This window comes from Alosa alosa, chromosome 9, assembly GCF_017589495.1.
Source record: "Alosa alosa isolate M-15738 ecotype Scorff River chromosome 9, AALO_Geno_1.1, whole genome shotgun sequence".
Taxonomy (NCBI): Eukaryota; Metazoa; Chordata; class Actinopteri; order Clupeiformes; family Clupeidae; genus Alosa; species Alosa alosa.
In genome coordinates, this window is record NC_063197.1 from 915383 (window position 1) to 931608 (window position 16226).

At 39.0% G+C, this 16226-nt stretch overlaps 1 protein-coding gene across 6 annotated transcripts in view; it reads right to left on the reverse strand.

Moving 5' to 3' along the window:
• Positions 1 to 2462: 2462 nt before the first annotated feature.
• The window catches only part of LOC125300873 (Fc receptor-like protein 5), a 141823-nt gene continuing 128059 nt past the window's right edge, over positions 2463 to 16226 (reverse strand). For 2 of the 6 annotated variants that reach the window (XR_007194620.1, XR_007194617.1), the window contains exons 11-13: positions 14304 to 14449; positions 11189 to 11630; positions 2463 to 3049 (exon numbers count right to left, since the gene is read on the reverse strand). The gene's annotated coding sequence lies outside the window, so the exon portion shown is untranslated. Of the gene's footprint in view, positions 3050 to 11188; positions 11634 to 14303; positions 14450 to 16226 lie in introns of all 6 variants that reach the window. The other 4 variants (XR_007194619.1, XR_007194618.1, XR_007194621.1 and 1 more) reach the window with 4 other exon arrangements.

The following is a 16226-nucleotide window of genomic DNA, read 5'->3' on the forward strand; positions in this document are numbered from 1 at the left end:
CTCAGTCCGAGGGGCGGGATAATCAGTTGTCTTTCAAATTCCCTCTGCACGCAATAGGACGCAATAGGATATTTGTTTTCAAGTAGCAGGGAATTCAAGCCAAACCGTTGCAACTCTGCCATCAATCATTATGTTAAGCCCACCAAACGACTCTATACACGATTTCAATGCCCTGATTAAGTTTCGATTTCTGGAGCTCACAAGCCAACGGAGAGTTGCTAGACTAGCCCTTTTGCTGCCGCTAGGGGCGCGTCTAGATTTCTAGGCTACAAAACCGTTTTTTCCATTTGCATTCGCACTAGCCAAGTGGCCATAGGAACGCGTTGTCACTCTGTGGGTTAGGCACCCACTCGCCTAGTCAAATGCGTCAATAGGCACCCACTTGCCTCGTGAAATGCGATTCAATTAACTAACTAGCCTATATTTTGAAATTATTAGAATAACCCTTACTATACTGTCGCTTCAAGCATCCTGACGCTGCTCACGTTTGTTTTTTTTTAAACATTTTCAGACTTTATGATTTGACAGTCCGTAGGCATGTAAGTGAGTGGAGGAATGGAACTGAAATGACGGAGAAGTTTAACTAGCTTTAACATTAGGCTACCGAGTTGTATTCTTGTCTCTCGTTTCTTACCTGCAGTAGTTTCTTCCTCCACTCGCTCAGCTAAGAAGGCTACTCTACTGCACAGAAATTTAGTGTTATCAAATAAAGAGACATGGACTGTCAAATCATAAAGTCTGAAAATGTCAACTTTTAATGTACAATCTGTAAAGTGCTTTGCATTCTCAGATTAATCTTACTATGTCTCAATTAAAATTAATCCAAAATGCCCCCCAAATAATGGTCTAAAGCACTCATATTTTCATTCTATATTGATCTACTTTTGCACACAGCTTCACAAGACCTGGTGCTAGGGCTCGGTTGTGTTTCTAAGTGATATCAAGTGACCTAGAGGGCTGAAATGTGGTCAGTTCAGAGATGCTTGTAATCTGGCAGAAAGAAAAAACTATATTCTAGCCTCTGTAACTCTGTGTCAGTACATCACACAGTTATTCTAACTGTTTCTTACGAAAACTACAGGTTCTCAGCTTTCTATAGAGGTCAAACATTTGATGGTAGGCCCCAAAAGAGGTGGGAACAATGCCCTTGTAAGTAGGCACAGTGCAATTTCAGGCAAAAACTTGAAATTTGTATTAATGAAAGCAAAACAAACATAAACAAAACAGCCAGATCCCTCTTCATAAAGTAACAGACACCTTCATAAACAATAACAAGTTTTATCTGCGTGTCATTTGGAGCAGCGTATCGGTAGGCTCGATTGCTTTGGCCTGCTGAAGGAAACTGGGATCCACTTGGTCTTCATGAACACTTTCTTTGCACAGCAGAAGTCATCTCTTGTGAATGTGTTCACACATTTTCATTGGGTTCACACATTTATCACACCATTTTGCAAAACAGAAAGACGTCATTCAAAAACCCCAAACTCTATTGGTTTTCCCATGCTAAACAAAAGGAAAACATCTTGGTGGTATAGATTCCTTGCATAAGTCTGAGTCTCTGATACAAGTGGATCCCAGAGTCTGAGTCTCTGTCTGAGTCTCTGACCAAGTGGATCCCAGTTTCCTTCAGCAGGTCAAAGCAATCGAGAAAAACTGTAAAGGTATATTCCGTAGTAAAAACAACCTGGTTACCAACACGCTATAAACCATTTTGTTGCTAATGCAAAACTCCTCCGATTAACGTAATTTTGCTCCCAAACGAACGTTTGAACCGGTTGTTTTTACTCCCGAGTATTCCTTTAAGCGTTTCCTGTAGCCTATGTTTGTGTCATCGGTCTATTTTATTTTATTTATTTATTTACGTTTATTTGACAGGGACAATGCTCAATATATAATTGGGCCAGATTATAGCCACAAGGCTCATTTACATCTGTTGTTCCTGGACAGGAGTTGATATTAATCAAATTAAAAGACAAAATGTATGAGTGGGGACAATGACCCAACACACACATCACAGCGGTACAGAGTAATACAATTGAGTAATGAGATGGGAAATAAAAACATGAAATAACTATACTACAGCATAAAATATCAGAATAATAAACGTTTCCAGTACCCCTCATGCAGATATCACACATAAGTAGGTATCCCTTCAAATTTGGAAAATATTCTAGCAAAAGGAAACGCCACTCAAGAACATGTCATTTTTGTCATGGGAGATTCCAGCCAATGAGAGTGACATTTTGAAATCATGCGGGTGGGATGCTTGTTACACTAGTGACATGGGAGCTGAGCGTTGAACTTGGTTTAACTTCCAAAGCATAACATAAAGCTCATCAGTGTCAGTTAAATGTATCTTGGAGACATTTCAGGCATTCTGACCTATCACAACAGTAATATTCTTCATATGGGTGGTGCACAGAAATGTGTACATTACATCACATAGCAGCATACAGAATTTAGCTTGATTATGGTCTGAGCATTTCATTACACTTTCCCACAGCAGCTTCATTATTTCCAGTGTGATCACTGCCTTTTGGTAAAGAGAGGCTTTACAAAATATATTCAGGGGCTCCAATAATTAGTTTGCCAAGAATCACTTTGGACAAAAGTGTATGTCAATCAACATAAACATAATTGTTTATAACAGCTTCTTTATTTCATTGAATTTAATTAGCTTTTGCTAAATAACACAAAACGATTATGTAGGCATGCTTACTTTTTTAGACAAATTCATGGAGAAAGGGATAAGGGGGTTCTGAAATTTGTCTTAGATATTGCTTTAGGAGAGCACATTGTAATAGCGTTGCTCAAGCATACCATTGTTTGTAGGTTCTGCCATCCTGTGAAACACAGTTTCCTCACTCATACAGACAATGCTCAGAGATTCATACACACAGATATTACTGACTCCATCAGAGACTCTCACAGCACTCATTTCCTCACTGTTGTGCGTCTCACACTGTGGCTCCCATACACTGATGTGCTCGTATGGCTCTTCTGCATGGAGCAACATTTGGGGCATGTCAAAGCATCTCTCTGGGGGACACTGCAATGAAAAATGTACAACACTGAAAATATCTGCCTGCCACTGCCTACTTCATAGGTTATGTACAATCTTTAGGACCTCTGTGAAGTTGGTACCCCGTCTGATGAAAATATGAATAAAAGTATATTTATTCATTTGTGCATCATTTGTGCATGTTTGTGCAGGTAAAATAAAAATGTGTTTAACTTGTTTTAGAAAAATTAATCATTGACGTGGTTAATGACCTGAGGTCACTCAGCACCCTGTTAATACCCAGATAACTCCAATATATTTTATCATATATTTTACATAATTTCATCATATGGGGTGTCATCTCCACGGAGGTCTCAAAAAGTCCCATTTTACATTTTTAAGAAAGGTTGTTCATAGGCCTGTCAAAGTAATTATTTTTGTTGGGTGCTTTGTTATGTGCATGCAAGTTTTCAACCACTGGCTCATGGTCAAGAGAAAGAAAACTATGCAAGTTGTTCTTTTAACATTCATAAAAAGGGCATATATATGTACAGTACCATCCAGAATTATTGGCACCTCTGCTAAAGTTGACTAAATATCAGTATAAAAAAACAATCTGTTGGTGATGTATTGTAATCTCACAATGTACAGTGGGCATCGCTTTCAAATGGCCACTTCAGTCGCGCATGACGAGGCGTGAAGCTGCGTGAAGCTTTAGTCCCACTTTCAGCCACTGTGCGTCGCTCTGCCACTGTACATCGCTCTGCCTGCCGCTCGATTTACCTCGATTTAGGCTACTTGGGTATGGCTTAAGGCTTGACTACACGGTGGTAACGAAAATCGAAATCGAAATTTACTGTCTACATTATTGTCAGTGTTGGGGTAACGCAACTACGCAAATCAAAACAGTGGTGTGATAATTGAGCCAGTAGAGAAATAACTGTTCAGAATTAATCTGTAGCCTTGGGTAGGCTTCTGCGACGTTTTTAACAGGCTATGCTATAGAGGCTTAGACAACTATGACCCACATTTTGGTTTCGTAAATTAATTTGCCCTACTTCTTGACTGCAATGTAGTCAATTGACTGCTTGACATGTCATTTTTATTTTTCTGTACAATAAACAAGTACATCTGCTTTATGCCACAGAATTACATTAATATTTGGAACTTACATAGTCCAATGCATCGTTACACTACGTTAGTGTTTCCCAAAACCATAGTAGCAACGAACGTTCGCGAACCACTATCGTAAAAGTTGTGTAGTTACAACTACACCTCTCGACCTGTGGTAGAATGCTAGTAGAAGCATAGTTCCAGGGATCTTCATGTCAAAGACGTCACTGACGCCAGTTATTTGTTTGCAAATTAATAATTATAAATATATTTAGGTTTCTAATTAATATTTACACTTCTAACCACCATACATCCATATTTTAAAATGCCCAAGGCAGAAAATACATAAATTAAAAGTCAATTTGCAGCCATGTGCACGTAAGTAAAAGTCACACACCTGCAGATAATAATAAGGTGGTGCGCACTTTTTGACGAGGCAGCTGAGAATATGTAGCCTTTGATTTTCATGGGGGGGGGGCGTCCTTGTTAGTTTGCGCAAACCAAGCCAAGAAGGCTGATTCTGATTTTGATAATATGATCTGCACAAAAGATAAACTTAGGTAAACAACTATGTCAATATTGTTGTCAAAACCCAGCTTCGAACTCTTGGACAGGGGACTGGTAACTGCTGTGCAACGGCGGCTGTCATCTGCCGGCCTTAACGCAATGCGCCACAGAAGTATGTGCAGGTGCTCATTCACGTGCTACTAAACGTCATTAACCACCTTAGTCCAGACTACTGAAGTTTGGAAACTATCATGGTCCAAACTTACAGTACTATGTAAGTACGACAGTTTTGGGAAACAGTCATAACTTACATGTTGGTTAGTTGAACGATGCATCCTGTTAGTAAAAAGCTAACCTCCGTAGTTGTACGGGAAACGCACCCCAGATCAGCTTGTAGGCCATTAGCAATCTGTTTACTTTATTTTATGAAGCCTACACAGTAGATCACATGCTTCGCCAAAAAAAACTCTATTGCAGATATCAATGTATCTTTGTTCATGGGTTTGGCCTCACAGCAGAGGCTTAGACAACTATGACACACTTTTTGGTTTCATAATTTGCCCTACTTATTGACTGCAATGTAGTCAATTGACTGCTTGACAGGTTATATTTATTTTTCTGTACAATAAACAAATACATCTGCTTTATGCCGCAGAAATACGCACTTGGCCAGCCTATAGAACGGGCACATTTTGGAGAGAATAGAGAATGTACGCACGCAAGAATCTGTAGGCTATTTGTGGCTGGTTACCAGCAAACAATGTTTAATTGGTTTCCTTGCGCGTGCATGCGCTGCAGTTGTCAGATATTCACAAACAAGTTGTTTTAGGCGGTTTGAAGTCGCTTTTCATACGCCATGAGCGCTCGGCTACATTACAGCCACTCGGACAAAAGACATGTCAAAAAATATATGTTTTGAAAACTAGCATTAAACTGGATTCGATCCCGCAAAAGCAACACACGCGTGACTCTCTCCTTCCTGATTCCCTACTCTTTGAGCCAACTAATATGTTACGCGAATCAATTAACTATTGTAGGCTACCATTAATTAATAACGTAGGCAACACCCAGGTAACATGTTGGCTATCTGAAACAAGGGGTTGCCTCTCATCTACAACAACTGGTTACCTTGGGCTGCTACAGTCGTCAGTGCACTGTGCACAGTAGGCCTTTGCTACTCTTTGTGGTTGATCAACTAAAAATAAAAGATGTATTTGGTGATGACGTTATTGTAGGCCTAGCAGACCTAAATTCTGAGAAATTAAATGGTACGAGAAACGATCTACATAGCGCACCAGACCGCGATGTCTTCAAGGGTTGAATGAAGGGAGTTTGCAAAAATTTGTGTATTTTTCAAGTCAATAAACATTCTTAATTTTCGAATGTCTTTGTCAGGGAACATCTGACTTTTAAAAACCATAGGCCTGGTAGTCGCTCAGACAAGGAGTTACAAGATAAAGGCAATACCATTTGTGTCACCTAATGCAGTTCAGTGAATTAAGAAGCCAACAATCATAAAGCACCTGTGCCCGCGCTCTCTCTCCCCTGCGCATGAAGCTGTCTGCGTGTTTAGGGTAGATTTGCGTGAGATCTTTCTATCTGCTTTACTTTTGTGAGTTGCGACCACCTAGGCTATGTTATAGACGTTCTATGAGGTACCAGTGTTTAGCTGTGTCACCAAACAATAAGCTTTGTCAGACTACTTTTAAAATGATATTCAGGGTTATATACATTTTAAACATTCGGGGCTGAAGACCCGACAAAGCCTTGCGTTAATTCTTCAGGTGGGAAGTATCAGGAATTTTCATACGAGAGACGCTCTCATTGGTGGTTAGAATATGGAGTAGGGAATTGACAGCAACATATCCAATCACATTATAAGAGATGCTAAATTTAACATAAACTGCGATGTTTGATTTTAAATTAATGTAAATTTAGCCGGGACTGTAAGCTGGCACACGTGGGTGCTCGATGTTTTCAGTGGGTGCCCAAGAGACGGAACACCCACGGTATCGGCGCCTATGACAAGCGTATCTCGTGGTTGCATCCATTACAAACAAACATGCAATGTGAACGTCTGGGATTGGGGAGAGCACTAAATGCTCTTCTGAATAAGCACGAAGTCATGCCTTTAAATGAAAAACACTCTTTAATAATCAAAAAAATAAACGCTAATGAAGTAAACTTGTGACCATCAAAAATCGTTTATGGCCTGTAACTCCATGATAACAGGACGTAACAGGAAGGCATTTGGCTGAGCAACGGAGGTTAATATGCTCTATATTTTGTCCAAATGATGTCTGTCTTTCATCGTTGCACTCAGAGAAAACCAGAATGTTTAACTCATTTAGTGCCAAAAACGTAATATTCCATTTTTCCTTCCCATGCGTTGAGTGCCAAAAACGTAGTATTACGTTTTTAGCTTTTTTTTTTTAAACGAAACTAGACACCTTATATGTGACTTTGGGAACTCTGTTATGAATGGAAATGAAATATATGACGATCGAAAACTCATGAAAACGCACAATCTGGACATTTTATCATAACTCGGTTGCCGCTTTGGGTCGAATCAGTGACGCATGCATGTCATCTCAAAACCAGGCCATTTTCGTGGGTCTATCACTAGGTGGCAGTCTCGCCAGATCTCGCTGATCACTTCCCAGAAAGTTTACAGGCAACACTTAATGTTTCATGAAAGACGTTATATCCATTTCTAGAAAAAAACAGCAATTTTGATTAAAACTAACCACTGTTTAGCTTGGGATTTCTCAGGAACAGAGGCGTGTAGAAATACACGATTTGCACCCACTGAGAGCTTAAAGTCTCACCTTTTAAACGAGCCATTGTATGTGTTCATAGCTATAACACAGAATATGCTGTGGCTGTACAAAAATCATCAACAATGGTCTAGATTGCTGGCACTATAGGACAAAGCTTCCGAAAACAGCTTGGCATTCAATGAGTTAATTTGTCCTGCGTTTCTTCTACGGCTGCAAACGGGATTCACTCACCGTTAACCAAATATTTCTTTATTAGGGCAGGGCAGGCATATTTCTGGCTATTAAATTATTTATAAACCAGTCTGCTAAAGTCTGTAGTGAAGTCTGTGTAGGGTTTTCCAGCTCCATTTCTTTTTACGAGACACCCTGCTCACTTGAGACCTCTGCCGGTTGTTGCAGCGTCGTTGCAGCCTCACTGGAAAAATACAAATTAAAGTCGCATGATGCCGCGTGATCCTGCGCGTGGACCGCGAGGGAAGCTGGCCAAGTCGAAGCACTGCCCACTGTAAACAATGAGGAAAATCCAACTTTGAAGGGAAGCAAATTTCTTATGAGAAAAAGCAAAATCTCATAAAGAAATAAATACTTTTTAACAAAAACACATCACTTACAATTATTGGAACCCCTGCTTGTAATACAGGGGTGGGCAAACTTTTTGGCTCAAGGGCCACATTGGGTTTTGAAAACTGGCCGGCGGGCCGCACAACAACCCCCCCCCGACACACACCTAAAAAAATACATTTATTATAGCCTATAATTTAGTATGAAAAGTATTTGTTTTAAAATATGAATTGCTTAAAAATGCTGCTAATTTTATGCTGTTTAACAAATGTATACTTTCGCTTTAAGACAGTCGCTTTAATTCACGTTTATTTGATCTTCTGCCTGCTCCGCTATGGCTATCGCTGTACTGGGCCCTCTCACAGTTTTTAAATGGTCAGTAGTGGGAACTACTGTTGCCTTCAAAGTTTCTTATAAGAAGGAGATATCAATTATCAACAATGACAAGCGAGGTGGAACCTGCGGCTCTCTCTCCCTCTTGTGAGTGCAGACGCGTTCCCAATTAAATGGATCGCATATAATGTTCACGTTAGATCTGCTACAAAGGAGATAACTAAGAGTTAACTTAGTTTAACATGATGTTTTGACACTGACACAATGTTCTCTAAGGAGAGTGAAAAGCAGTTTAAAGCTAACCAACGTCGTCTCTATCGCAGGAAAAAAATAGCGAGCAGCCTGATAACCAAATGAAATGCTCGGCGGGCCGGGCCGCAGTTTGCCCACCCCTGTTGTAATACCTTCTTAAGCCTCCCTTTGCCAATAAAACATCTGGTAATATTCTCCTATGACACCCCATAATGTTGGAAAATACAAAGCAAGGGATTTAAGACCATTCGTCGTTGCAACATTTCCCTAGATCGTCCACACTTGTGCATTCTTCGCTTTGACCCCCCACTGTTTTTCTATGGAGTTTAGATCAGAGGACTAAGATGGCAATGGTCGAAGCTTGATTTTGTGTTCAGTAAACCATATCAGTTTTGATCTGGACGTTTGTTTTGGTTCATTGACCTGATGAATGATCCAATCATGACACACTTTTAGTGTCTTGGCAAATTTCCTTTAAAAATGTTCAGGTTTTTCTTGGGATTCATGATAACATGCACCTTAATTAGGTTCCCAAGGCCTTTGGGAATAAAAACAGCCCAGCAATATCACAGCAACAAACAGCCCAACAATATCACACATTAAATAACTGGATAGGCTTTTACCTGGCATGCCCTCTAAATAATCTATAAAGATTTTTGGGGGACTTGGTGACTCCAAGATGATACCTTTTTCTGTAACAATCCAACAGTGGTTCTCATGACATTTTTTGCCCATCTACATCCTCCATAATGTACGTAGGAGCAAAATAACCATGGGCCATTGTGGGCATGGGCATGTTTGTCACATTTCCAGTTGATAACAACCTTTTCATCATTGTTTTAACTGTAAATATAGGCAATTTCAAAAAAGTACCTAGTTTTTATAGACATTCCCTGACTTACAAATGTCAACACACTTGATTAACTTAAATACGTTGAAATTATATAGGAAAATGTTTCTGTTATGTTTTGAATATGAGATTTTTCTAGGGGTGCCAATAACTGTGAGCAATGTGTTTTTGTTAAAAAACATTTCTCTGGGGGATCCAACATGGCGGGGAGTGAGTAGGTCACGTTAGAAGCAACTCTCACTACAAAACCCCCTAAATCCTGTTTTTAGTTGTTTCATAACCCCAAAACAAAATTGATTGACTATATTGCATTTAACACAAGTAAATAACATAAATGGCGACTCGAAAGACGACAACTAAAAAGAATCTTGACAAAAAAGGAAGAAACTCCTGAAGAAGCTAAAATGTTGCTAGGCACAGAAGCTATGGTTAATTAAGTGAGGTGATGAAAGCCATTTCTGATTTGAAAGATGTTTTTGCTTCCAAATTTGACGGTGTGCTGTCCGCCATACAAGACATTAAGACTGAAATTCGTGACTTTGGCGGTAAGATTTCTGAAGCTGAACATCGAATTAGCAGTACAGAAGATAGCATCAGTGGCATGCAAAAAACGGTGCAAACTATGGAGAACCAAGTCGAGCTGCTCAACTCCAGAATAGAGGATTTGGAGAATAGAAATAGACGATGCAACCTACGCCTGGTAAATCTCCCTGAAAAGACATGAGGGAGCAATGCTGTCAGATTTCTAGAAGAGTGGCTGCTTAACGTGTTTGGAACATCATTAACAAGTCCACTTATAACTGAACAAGCACATTGAATTGGCGGACTCCCTAGTAGGCCTGCAACCGAACAAAAATATCCCTGAGTGCTAATCATGAAGTTCCTCAACTTTCAAGATCGACAATGAGTAATAGGGGCTGCCAGAGAAATTAAAATGGTAAAATGCCAAGAACACCGAGTCATGTTCTTTCCAGATTTTCTGTGGAGGTGCACAAGCAAAGAAAGTAGTTTGATGGGGTGAAGAAGCATCTACAATCACTGAACATCGAATAGAGATTTGGATACCCAGCCAAATTGATCGTCTCCCGCAATGGACAAAATACCATCTGCAACTAACCAGAGGAAGTGGAGAAACTTATTGAAGCCGGCGATACAGGGGAGCAAGGAGACATTGTGAACTGTGTGATGGTCTTGTTTTTGCGTTGGCTGGTTTGCCCACTTTCTTGTTTAACCCAGGCATACCTGATAACAAAATTAGCCTACTGGTTGAACTATGTAGTTGTACTATGTAGACTGCTTATTCTTGGGTGAGATTACATACTTTTTTGGTTGTTTAATTTATGTTAAGGCTATGCTGACCGGGTTAGATCGTTCAATACTCTGGGTAAATGTTATATGATATAAATAGGGGTTGAACTAAAGAATGGGGCTGCTTCTTTTTTTCTCCAACTTTTCATTGTTGCGCTCGGTTGTTAGAATTCGTCCTCCGTAATTCGTTGAGAAGCAAAGTGTTGGACTTTGTGCTAGGCTGAGTTGCAGCTCCGCCGCACCTGTTGCAGTAATCGCACCTGCTGCTCCGACTGCGAGTGACTGCTGAACGACAATCAGCCGACCTTTTTCTCCATTTGTGGATTTACTATTTTCATTGAATTTTCTTTTTCTCCATTTGTGGTTTTACTCTACTACTTGTGCACGTATGCTATGATTGGTCAAATCTAGCAAGTAGGAAAGTTTAAGTGGATGACGTGAAAGTTAAAGTAAGACATTCGTATACGTATAGAATGAGCCTACCTGTATGAGTTGTTGTGGTAGTGCTGCATTTGGGTAAAGGAAGTTTTGGCCTTTGTAGACACACCAGCCCAGTATCAGCACAGAAAGTACAGCTAGAGATGTTAAGCACCCTACCAGGGCTGTGTATGAATGAACTCCACATCGACAGAAAAATATAATCAGTACAAAAGCAGTTGCAAGACAATGAATTTGACAAAGAGTAAGAAGACAATCAATGAAATTGTCTAGGAGTAAAAGAGGAAATCTTACTATACTTAGGTTCGCCATGTGGAGAATTTAGAGCACACACTGGTTTACTGGGAGGACCTGCTGTTTCGAACTGTACTCCAGCATTATTGAAGGCTGCATACACAGTGTGTACTTTTACACACAGTCCTTCTGATGGCAGCCCAGACACAGGCAACCTGTGTACTTTTCTTTGCTGAACTGTTCTCTGCCATGTCTGCTAGAGAAGATAGAGAATAAGCAAGTGGATGAAACAATATCCATTTAATCAATTAGCTGTATATGCTCGTAATTCTGATTTTTCATTTGGGGCATTGGGATGTTGAGTGGTCATGGAATATATATATTTTGAATGTATACCACCAAAGAAATCCCATCCCTACCCCCTCTCCAGTCACTTTTTCCACAGCACCGGAATGCATACTAACATTATGAGTATTTATCTACATTGAGTCCACAATGGCATTGGCATCACCTCTAAAGAAGCAACATTCACCACATTTCACCAGCTCCCATTGAAAGGCAATGTAGATTAACATTACCGATGGATTACTTGGGCTACAAAATGAAAAGGTTACACAAACATAATGGCAGGATAATACAAAAGTTAACTACACACATAAAGTTAAATAAAACTTTGCTGAAATGTTGTGGTCCGATGCTTTCGTTCTTATCCAGAGAATACGGTTATTTTGCTCCTGTGCGACGCTTTCTCCCGCTCTGGTCTCATGCTCATTACATAAATTACGTGACGTTAGCATTGATTTCGGAAAAAAGCCGGAAAGTCAGTTACGAGGTTATGACGCCAATCACACAATGTTGTCGAAAATAGAAAAACGTAATATTATTATTATTATTATTAATAATAATAATAAAGGCTTAAAACGCTTCAGCTGTAACGTTATTTGATGTCAAAGTGGCACCAAATTGAATGAGGTTCAATGGAATGGCTAGGTGGAACTGCTACCTAGAATGACTAGGTGGGTCTACTATTTAGCCTCAGATCCGCCATAGTGTCTACCGTCTCCGAACGTTCGCCTCCCCCCTTGGTTTGAACCGGCAAAACGCCAGTGCAGCGTGAGAAAGAAAAGTGGTATTCTCATCGAGCTTTCCTGAAGCTGTGCAGGATCGGGTACCAATTCAAAGACAGACAGCTGGTAAGATTACCATGTTAATCAGACTTGGTTGTGAGTGTCATTTGTTGATTGTTGCACGCTAACAAGGTGTTGAGGTGCAAGCGGGAAGAAACACTTGTGTTTGTGAGCTGTAGTATCTGTTTGTTGTAAATATTCACGTGATAGTTTACGGAATGTATTACGCAAATATTGGTTGGTCAATTTTATTGCAGTTTGCTTAATGCAGTGATTTAATTCTGATATGCATTCTGATATGTGGGATATTGTTGTACTGGATTGGTGGCTTGTAAAGACATGGTTTAAAAGCGTGCATATAACATCTGTCTAAAATGGAAACTAAAAATATTGAATTGCTAAAATTGTAAATTGTAGTTTAATGGGAGTGTATATGTATTGTAAATTTTTATATGGGCAAAAAATGTGCTAAACTCACTGCTTGACTATTCAAATGTTTAGTGATTCATTGTGCATGCTCATTACTTTTAATACATTGTGCCTCCCATAGTTTAGAACTGAAACTTCAAACTGAAATATTCATGTAGAAATCTGTTTATTTATATATATATATATATATATGGGTGTGTGTGTGTGTCTAGAGTCAAGTTTGATAATTAATCATTTTGAGTCCTGTGTGCCTGTTTTACAAAAAATGTGCAAATTGGTAAATGGTTGATGTTTCTGGTTTTAAGGTTGTTCACTTGTATCTGGGCTGCAAAAAGTGAAGACAAATAAAAAAGGATAAAGATGGAACAGAAGCCTGGTTATTGAGTGAAACCCAGTTTAATGTTCAGCATTGGTACCGCCCTATCAAATGAAGCCAAGAAGAGTAAACACTTAAAACTTATCATAATACAGTGGCGTAGCCAAGGGTGTGCCAGGGTGTGCCTGGAATACCCAATCGTCCGTTTGGCACATCTAAAATATTTCGGACTTACATGCATATCATCATATTATCCATTCATAACATTTAACACGGCTATGAAATCCACATAGCCAGAACCTTAGCTTCACAAGCCAAATTGACAGACTAAGTCGCATTGCATGCAACACACATCCATGGTGAGAACAGACACTTTCAAATTTAATTAAAGCCCTTTGCCCTTGCTCCACCTCAACCCTCTCTGGTTTAACCAAATCAAGCATTCCTAAAACACTAAGCCTACACACTGTGACCAAAACATATGACTAATCAACCCTATTAACCGACTATTACATGTTATCGTACTCACACACTCACACTCGCACAGAATTGTGGGAAACATGAAAACCCACCAATGAGCTTAGGCTTGGCATTGATGGAGTTCATTGTCAGTCTGTCACTTACAGACCTTTCTTGCTTGCTCCTTGGCACTTTTCGTGTATGTCAGAGTGGAAGAACATCTGAAAGCTATTCATGAATCCGGTGCAGGCACTACCTCCATAATAATAATAATAATAATAATAATAATAATAAATATAAAATAAAATGAATTAAATAAAATAATTTTATTTAAAGCGCCTTTCATGACACCCAAGGTCACTTCACAAACAAAAAGGTTGTTAAAATTATATTCCTCTCATAAAATGAAAAATAAAAAATAAAAGTAAAGGTAAAAGTCAGTCAGTCCATAAGCCATCTTGAAGAGATAGGTTTTTAAGTCTGTTTTTAAAATCAGTAATTGAGTAACAGTGTCTGATGTAGTCTGGCAGTGAATTCCACAGCTTGAAATAATGGTATTATTGATTTTGAAATAATGGCAAATGCAGATTTTCACCTCATTCTCCAGGTGCTGTCTCCAGTAGGTGATGTTGTAGGTGACATTGTTTACTAAGAAACAACTGAGGTCATACTCGGGCTCTGTAATATTCAGCTCCATGACTCCATATCTCAAAACCATAGACACAACTGGAGGATCTGTAACTGAGAAACCAAAGTACCAAAAGTCACTGACCAGCATGGCTCCAAAGTGATTCATCTAACAAAACAATACAGGCTTCTTTCTACTCTTAGGATTTCTCAGTTATGAACTATAACTTTGCCTAGCTGATCTTCATTGAAATCCGTGGGCTCTTATTTGAAGCACACTATGAATAGGCTTCAGCGCCACAGAAACTGTGTAGGACTGGTGTTGAAACTGTTACGTTAAGATTCCCTGTCACTAATCCACTCTGCAGCCAGCATAACAACATTTGGCCCAACCCCACAGCAAATTCGGGTTGACTTAAAACTACTGTTGTCCTATGTATAATAGCTAGCAACATAGCAAGAGGCTAACAACCATAACATTTAACTAGAAAAGCATTTCCTGAAGGAAATACAGTGCATGAAAATGCAAAAAATATGATGTAAAATATCATACAGAGTAAAAACAAACTATATTGGTTGCTAGGTAGATGAGGTTTAATATAGTTGGAATGACTGAACAGTTAAATAGGTGGATAGTTTATATAGTTAAATGATTTACTTGGTATATAAGGTTTAATATAGTTGGAATGATTGAACGGTTAAATAGGTGGATAATTTAAATGGTTAAATTATTTAGGTAGATAATTGACGATAACTGACAGTTGGAATGGCTCTAATGTTTGCTAGCAGTTATGCTAACTATGTTATCAAAGATAATAATGTTAACCAAGTTACTTAACTTAGCTAATGTTTTCATTTTTAGTAGTTATGCTAACTATGCTAACTAGCATGCTAACCATGTGACTTAGCTAACTTAGCTAATCATTTGTAGCACTTTTGCTAGAAATGCTAACTAGCATGCTAACCATGTTACTTGGCTAAATTAACTAATCATTTTTAGCAGTTTTGCTAAAAATGCTAACTAGCATGCTAACACGCTAGCATGCTAACTATGCTAACCACGTTACTTAGCTAACTTAGCTAATCATTTTTAGCAGTTTTGCTAAAAATGTTAACTAACATGCTAACTATGCTAACCATGCTAACTAGCTACAGTGGGTAGGAGTCATAGTTGATGACAAGTAACAGTTACAATGGCTGAACAGTTAAAAAGTTCAGTAGTTTAAAGGGTTAAATTGTTTAACAGTGAAATATTGTAGTGAGGACTTTTATTTTGAAACAGTTTTTGGCAGAGGAAGCAGTTGAACAGGATGTGTAGTCTTAATAGGGCAGTTTGTATGCTTACAGCCTGAGACTGGCAGTTGATCCAGGTGGCCGGAACACCTGCCACAGGATTCTAATTGCTTAACGGCTCTATTGTGATGTCATCAGCCCATGTTAAGTCTATTTGGATATTTTGAGTAGTTTTTAATTTTCATGCACTATATTGTTCTTCCAAGTCTTCTTATTACAGTGCATGAAAATGCACTGTACTGTTCTTCCAAGGCAACTTCTTATGATTATTATTCCGCTTACCACTTTTTCCGTACGCAATTTCTCTTGAACAGTTTAACTTAGAAACTTCATTCAAACTTTGTAATGTAGGTATTCAAACGGACCAAGCTGCTATGTCTTTTCAACTTTGAAGCTTTTATACTTTTTAAACTATTAAAGAAAAACTTTTTAAAAATCCCCATACACTTAACATTGCTGATTGTGACATCATAATACGACCGTTAAGCAATTAGAATCCTATGGCCAGTCTCAGGCTTTAAGCATACAAACTGGCCTTATTAAGACTACACATCCTGTTCAACTGCTTCCTCTGCCAAAAACTGTTCCAAAATAAAAG